The sequence below is a fragment of the Zootoca vivipara genome, chromosome 8 (genome assembly GCF_963506605.1).
Source record: "Zootoca vivipara chromosome 8, rZooViv1.1, whole genome shotgun sequence".
NCBI classification, from domain to species: domain Eukaryota; kingdom Metazoa; phylum Chordata; class Lepidosauria; order Squamata; family Lacertidae; genus Zootoca; species Zootoca vivipara.
Genome location: NC_083283.1, coordinates 87,651,084 through 87,657,123, shown reverse-complemented (window position 1 = coordinate 87,657,123; position 6,040 = coordinate 87,651,084).

The window sequence follows — 6,040 nt, the reverse complement described above, 5'->3', positions numbered from 1 at the left end:
GCAGTATAGAAATATTTTTATAAATATAAAATAAAAAAGAGTAACGATTTTTGTTTTGAAAACCTACCATTTTGGAATGATTAGTGGAAACAGTATTTTTTAAACTGCTGGCTAATCTTATAAAGCTCTCATTTGTCATTTATTTATTACATTTTTATCTGACCTTTCCTCCAAGGAGCTCAATCAAAGTGGCATGCATAACTGGAGTGTCTTCATAACTGGAGTAGTTTTTAGGGATCCAAATACTACTTTCCTTAGATAAAGTATAAACAAAAAATAGGTATGCTTAATTTTTTCCCTGCACCATGATGGCATAGGATCTCCTCACTGGGAACCAGTTTCAGAGTGTATACTTCCTCTGAGCTGGATTTTACTTAGAACTGTTTCGAAAGCTTAAGCTGCAAAGTGCAATCCTCGGTGGGTCTGCTCCTAAATGTAGGACTTCCCTCATTGCTCTTGATGGCAGAGGTTGATTCAGGATGACGTCTGTACCACTTGCCCAAATCCTGTGCTCCTCTCCATCTTTTTATCAACTGGTCCCATCACCTCCTGGCGAATAGAAGGGGAAGAAATGGAGGCAGTGAGAGATTTTACTTTCTTGGGCTCCATGATCACTGCAGATGGTGACAGCAGTCACGAAATTAAAAGACGCCTGCCTCTTGGGAGAAAAGCAATGACAAACCTAGACAGCATCTTAAAAAGCAGAGACATCACCTTGCCAACAAAGTTCCGTATAGTTAAAGCTATGGTTTCCCCACTAGTGATGTATGGAAGTGAGAGCTGGACCTTAAAGAAGGCTGATCGCCAAAGAATTGATGCTTTTGAATTTTGGTGCTGAGTCGCATGGACTGCAAGAAGATCAAACCTATCCATTCTGAAGGAAATCAGCCCTGAGTGCTCACTGGAAGGACAGATCCTGAAGCTGGCCACCTCATGAGGAAAGAAGACTCCCTGGAAAAGAACCTGATTTTGGGAAAGATTGAGGGCACAAGGAGAAGGGGACGACAGAGGACGAGATGGTTGGACAGTGTTCTCGAAGCTACGAACATGAGTTTGACCAAACTGCGGGAGGCAGTGCAAGACAGGAGTGCCTGGCGTGCTCTGGTCCATGGGGTCACGAAGAGTCGGACATGACTAAACAACAACAACAAAACACACACACACACCCTATGCTATTCTCTCTAATTCAAATTAAAGCTTGGCAGTGGTCACTTGAGCTTGTAACAACAGCTGGCCCTACCATTAGGTTACATGGATCATTTGAATCATAGAATCATAGAGTTGGAAGAGACCACAAGGACCATCCCTTCCAACCCCCTGCCAAGCAGGAAACACCATCAAAGCATTGCTGACAGATGGCTGTCAAGCCTCCGCTTAAAGACCTCCAAAGGAGGAGACTCCACCACACTCCTTGGTAGCTAATTCCACTGCCGAACAGCTCTTACTGTCAGGAAGTTCTTCCTGATGTTTAGGTGGAATCTTCTTTCTTCTAGTTTGAATCCATTGCTCTGTGTCCGCTTTTCTGGAGCAGCAGAAAACAACCTTTCTCCCTCCTCTATATGACATCCTTTTATATATTTGAACATGGCTATCATATCACCCCTTAACCTTCTCTTCTCCAGGCTAAACATACCCAGCTCCCTAAGCCGTTCCTCATAAGGCATTGTTTCCAGGCCTTTGACCATTTTGGTTGCCCTCTTCTGGACACGTTCCAGCTTGTCAGTATCCTTCTTGAACTGTGGTGCCCAGAACTGGACACAGTACTCCAGGTGAGGTCTGACCAGAGCAGAATATAGTGGTGCTATTTTTGTATTATTGCAACTATTTGTTTTATTACTGTGGAATTTCCAAAAGAAAGCATTTGTAAAAAATAAAAATAAAAATAATAAGTTGCATTACTGAAATAAATGCACTTTTCGACTATATTCTAACTTTCCGAGTTTCACCTGTATATTGGAGTATTTTGTTCTTTTAAAAAAAGAATGAAAACTCATCCTACAGGAAGGGGGCGCTCTTGCATTAGTTTTCTTTTCTGACTAAAAATACTGTACAAAATACTCTGTTCTATTGGGCTGTTGCTTTGCAAAGTGTTTTGCCTTGATTTCAAAAACTGCTTTTTTGAGTGAAAACATAACCTCGAAATACAAAGATGTTCAAAAATGTACAGACACACATAGTCACCCGCACCTAAAGTAGCAGCAGGCTTTGAGTCCAATTGAGTTGAGTGAATGGGGCAAACATGCTCAGAGCATACCAGAAAAATACTGCCAGGAAGGGGCATGTGTGAAATGACACTTTGTTTCTTTGAAAGCCTGCTCCAGCTATGGGGGGCCGATAGAGGCAGGAGGTGGCAGACAGGGGCGAGGTCTGGACAGGTATATTTGTGAGGGTAAAGTGAGAGAGCAGGTGAACCATGTATACTACCTTGAGCTCCTTGGAGGAAAGGTGGGATATCTTCCTATATACATAAAAATGGCAGGCTGTTGTCATGCTGCAGTTCACAAGGTGACAACAAGGTGGCTGGTGGCACAGGGGAGCAGTTGAACAGTGAATACGTTTCACAAAGCAGTTGAGCAAAGCACTCTGTAAAGAGCTTCCTCCCTCCATTAAAAGTGGGCTTGGAGTGAACTGTGTGGGGAGGGTGGGGCAAGCTGTGTTGGGACAGGTGAGGTGGGTGAGAGCTTGCTTTCAAGTCCCTGGGAGATGAATGAAGCTCTTTCCTTTCAGAAGGCCCACTGTGAGGTGATACTAGGGAGGAACTGGACTCTCTGAGCCCTAATATGCTTGTCCTCAGGGCAAATGTAGTTTCTGTCATATGCGTGGAAGAAAAACTTAAACACGTAGCAGAGATTCTCAAAAAATAGACCAGAGGCAATTGTACTTCATGAAGCAGAGCTTTACTTGCTACTGAAGGCAAATAAGCATAATGGTTACAAATCCAGTACATTCAGGATTGGTACAATCCATAAAAATCCAGCTGCAGCACTTACAAAAACTTATAAACCTATAAGAAGACAAAACCTTAACACTAAGCATACTATGTACAGAATACCACACCAAAAGGAAGAGCGATAGAAAGTAAAACCCAGGCTATATTTATAGTCAGCCTGACCTTAATTGGAAGAGATAAGAGAACCAGGTCAAAGCAGCTTCCCAGAAGGTATAACCCAAACAATCATGAAGCTTATTTCATACAGAGAAGCTTCCAGTAGCTTCCAGAACCCCCTTGAATTAATCAGAATAGGAAAGAGCTCTAAACATCGGATCAATACTTTCTGCACTAAGAAATGCAGTGACAGTTTCCTCTCCCCACCCCCAACCTAGGAGGGAAATGGAGTACTCCCTGTCTCCAAAACAAGTTATAATGGGTGGAGTTTTGCTTCCAGGTTGTGTTCTTTCTCTGACACCTCACTGGGTCCTGATACTTCTATTTAAAATAGCCACCTTTGTGATTAAAGTTAATGTTCCAATAAAAGCCTGGTGCTGGTTTCGAAAGTGTTCCTAAAGATAACATTTCAGATTTTCAGGCAAGAAAACATTTCTTCTTCCTCGTAGGTCTCTGAGTCCCTTAACTACGTAAATGCCATTTGAGTGCTTAGGATCCTAATTATGTCAGCATGCAGGGATGATTATTCTCTTTTTATGAGACACCCTTGTGAATAAAACAGTGTGCCTCTGACAGGACATTTCTCTAACCAGAAGAGGCTCTGTTCTTTCTGAGGCTGATGGAAATGGAAATGTATTTCAACCACTAACCTTAATTGAAGATTTGGCTGGTTATTTCAATCTAATGTGAAATGCATCTCTGCTTTTCCCTGCTCCAGGACTTTTGAGTAGTACGTAGTACAGTAAGCACATCTGCAAACTCCCACTGCTCACTACGTGTGTATAAATGGACATACAATTGACCTTTTGTATCCTTCCCACACCCCAGGAAGACAACACTCACGTATGGGCCTGTTTGCATCCAAGCCTTTGCAGCTGAAAGGAGTAGCCAGCCAGGATTTATTATCTTCACAGCCTGAACATCCCATCATCTGAAGCAACTGAGTCTTGCTCTTGAACCCTCGAAGCAAGGGATGTCGGACCTGCTGGTTATCACGAGTGACTGACAACTTAAAAACAAACAAAGCACATTATTGTACAACACTTCCCTCCCACCCCCACCCCCACCATAGTTCTACTGGGTTCCCTTTTCTATTCGGGCCTGAGTTTGGTCCTTTTCTGTTTAAATGCACCAAGGGGCAAGTGGGAACAGGTGGGGCAAGTTCCTCCCCACTGAGGAGGCCCTGCATGCCAGGCCTAGCTTTCTGACCAGAGCAGCCTCACTTGCAGGTCAGATTTTGAGTGTGAGGCTGGGAAGCCATTGGCTGAATTGTGCATCAGCAGCACCAAAGAGACAGGGGTTCCCCACTTTCATCTCTGCCAGTCCTTTTGTATGTTCACACCCAAGTGCTATTATTTATTAAGTTTTGTCTCCTATGGATACTTTCCATTTTTAAAAAAGAGAAAAATCAAGAAAATAGTACCACAGAATTACATATAACGTGTAGTTTGGCTCCAAGAGAAAATGATTCACCACACTCACCAACAAGCTTTACAGCTGAGTAAGGATTTGAGGCCAGACCCAGATCAAACACTTACCACACTGGCTTCCCTGTTTAAGAAAAGAGAAAGAATTGGGGAGGGTATGATTTTCAAATTCCAGCTGTTGTGATGAGAAAGCATGCCCAACAGTAGGAGAATGTTATCTATAGACTTTATTATATGGATGAGATTTTTAAAATAAGGATTTCAGAGTGGAAGTATGATTATCAGGCACATACAGATTCCATAACTCATTTGCAGAAAACTTTGGGTTCCTGTCAGCTACATATCTGGGAGATGGCGTAACCCAAATAGTTAAAGATGGTCGCAGTAAGACGGTTGGGATGGTCCCCACTTGGAGAAGTCAGACTGCTGTTTAAGATATCCCCCCTATTTAAATTCATTTTGTTAACTTGGGCCCAGTTCTCCAATATCTTACGGTCATCTTGAATCCTGATTCTTTCTTCACCAGCACTGGCTTGCTGTCATCTGCAGATTTGATGAGCATCCCCTCAATTCCTTCATTCAAGTCATTTATAAAGACACTGAACATCAATGGACCCATGACAGAACCCTATGGCACCCCACTTGTCGCTTTTGCCCAAGGTGACAAGGAGCCTTCTTGAGCACTCTTTGGGTTCGGGAGTCAACCAGCTACAAATCTACCTAACAGTTATCTCATCCAGCCCACATTTTTCCACCTTCTCTGCAAGAATATCATGTGGGACTGTTAGACCTTTAAAATATGCCCTTCTAAGTTTCTTCCCTTCTAAGTATCTTAGTTAAGCCTGGCAGGGCAGTTTACTCTATGGTCTTAACCCCTCCATGGATTAATTAGAGTTAAGCATGTTGGTTATATGAGGTTGAAACAACTTTCTCATTTCATAGAAATCACTTACCGGTAGAAGGCTCCTGCATATTTCACCCCATAACTTTCTAGGAGGGCTGTAGACTTCAAAACAAAACCCTGGAAGCTCAGAGTTTGGGGCAGCTGGTTAGGGGTACCAGGGGACATCCCTGAGGAGGAGGTCAGTTCCCCAACACAGGAGCCAGATGTATGGAGGAACGTGACTCATAGAAGCAGAAGGCCCAGGGATCGCTCTGAGTGTTTAGAACTACACAATCAATTTGAAGACGAGGAACAGACTCCATTTGAAGATCTCTCCCTCATCACAGTTGATCAGGAATATGAAGACGAGCAGCAAAGTCAGTCCTCTGGGAATATGCAGGTGACCTTGGAAGGGACAGCACATGGAAGAATCCCAACCAAGCCTATGAAGAGGCGTGTAGTGGTGATAGGGGATTCCCTACTGAGGGGTACAGAAGCAGTGATCTGTGGGCCTGACAAGATGTCTCAAGAGGTGTGCTGTCTCCCCGGGGCCAAGATCAAAGATGTAACAGAATGGCTGCAATGAATCATAAAACCCACTGACAAATACCCCTTCCTTTTGGT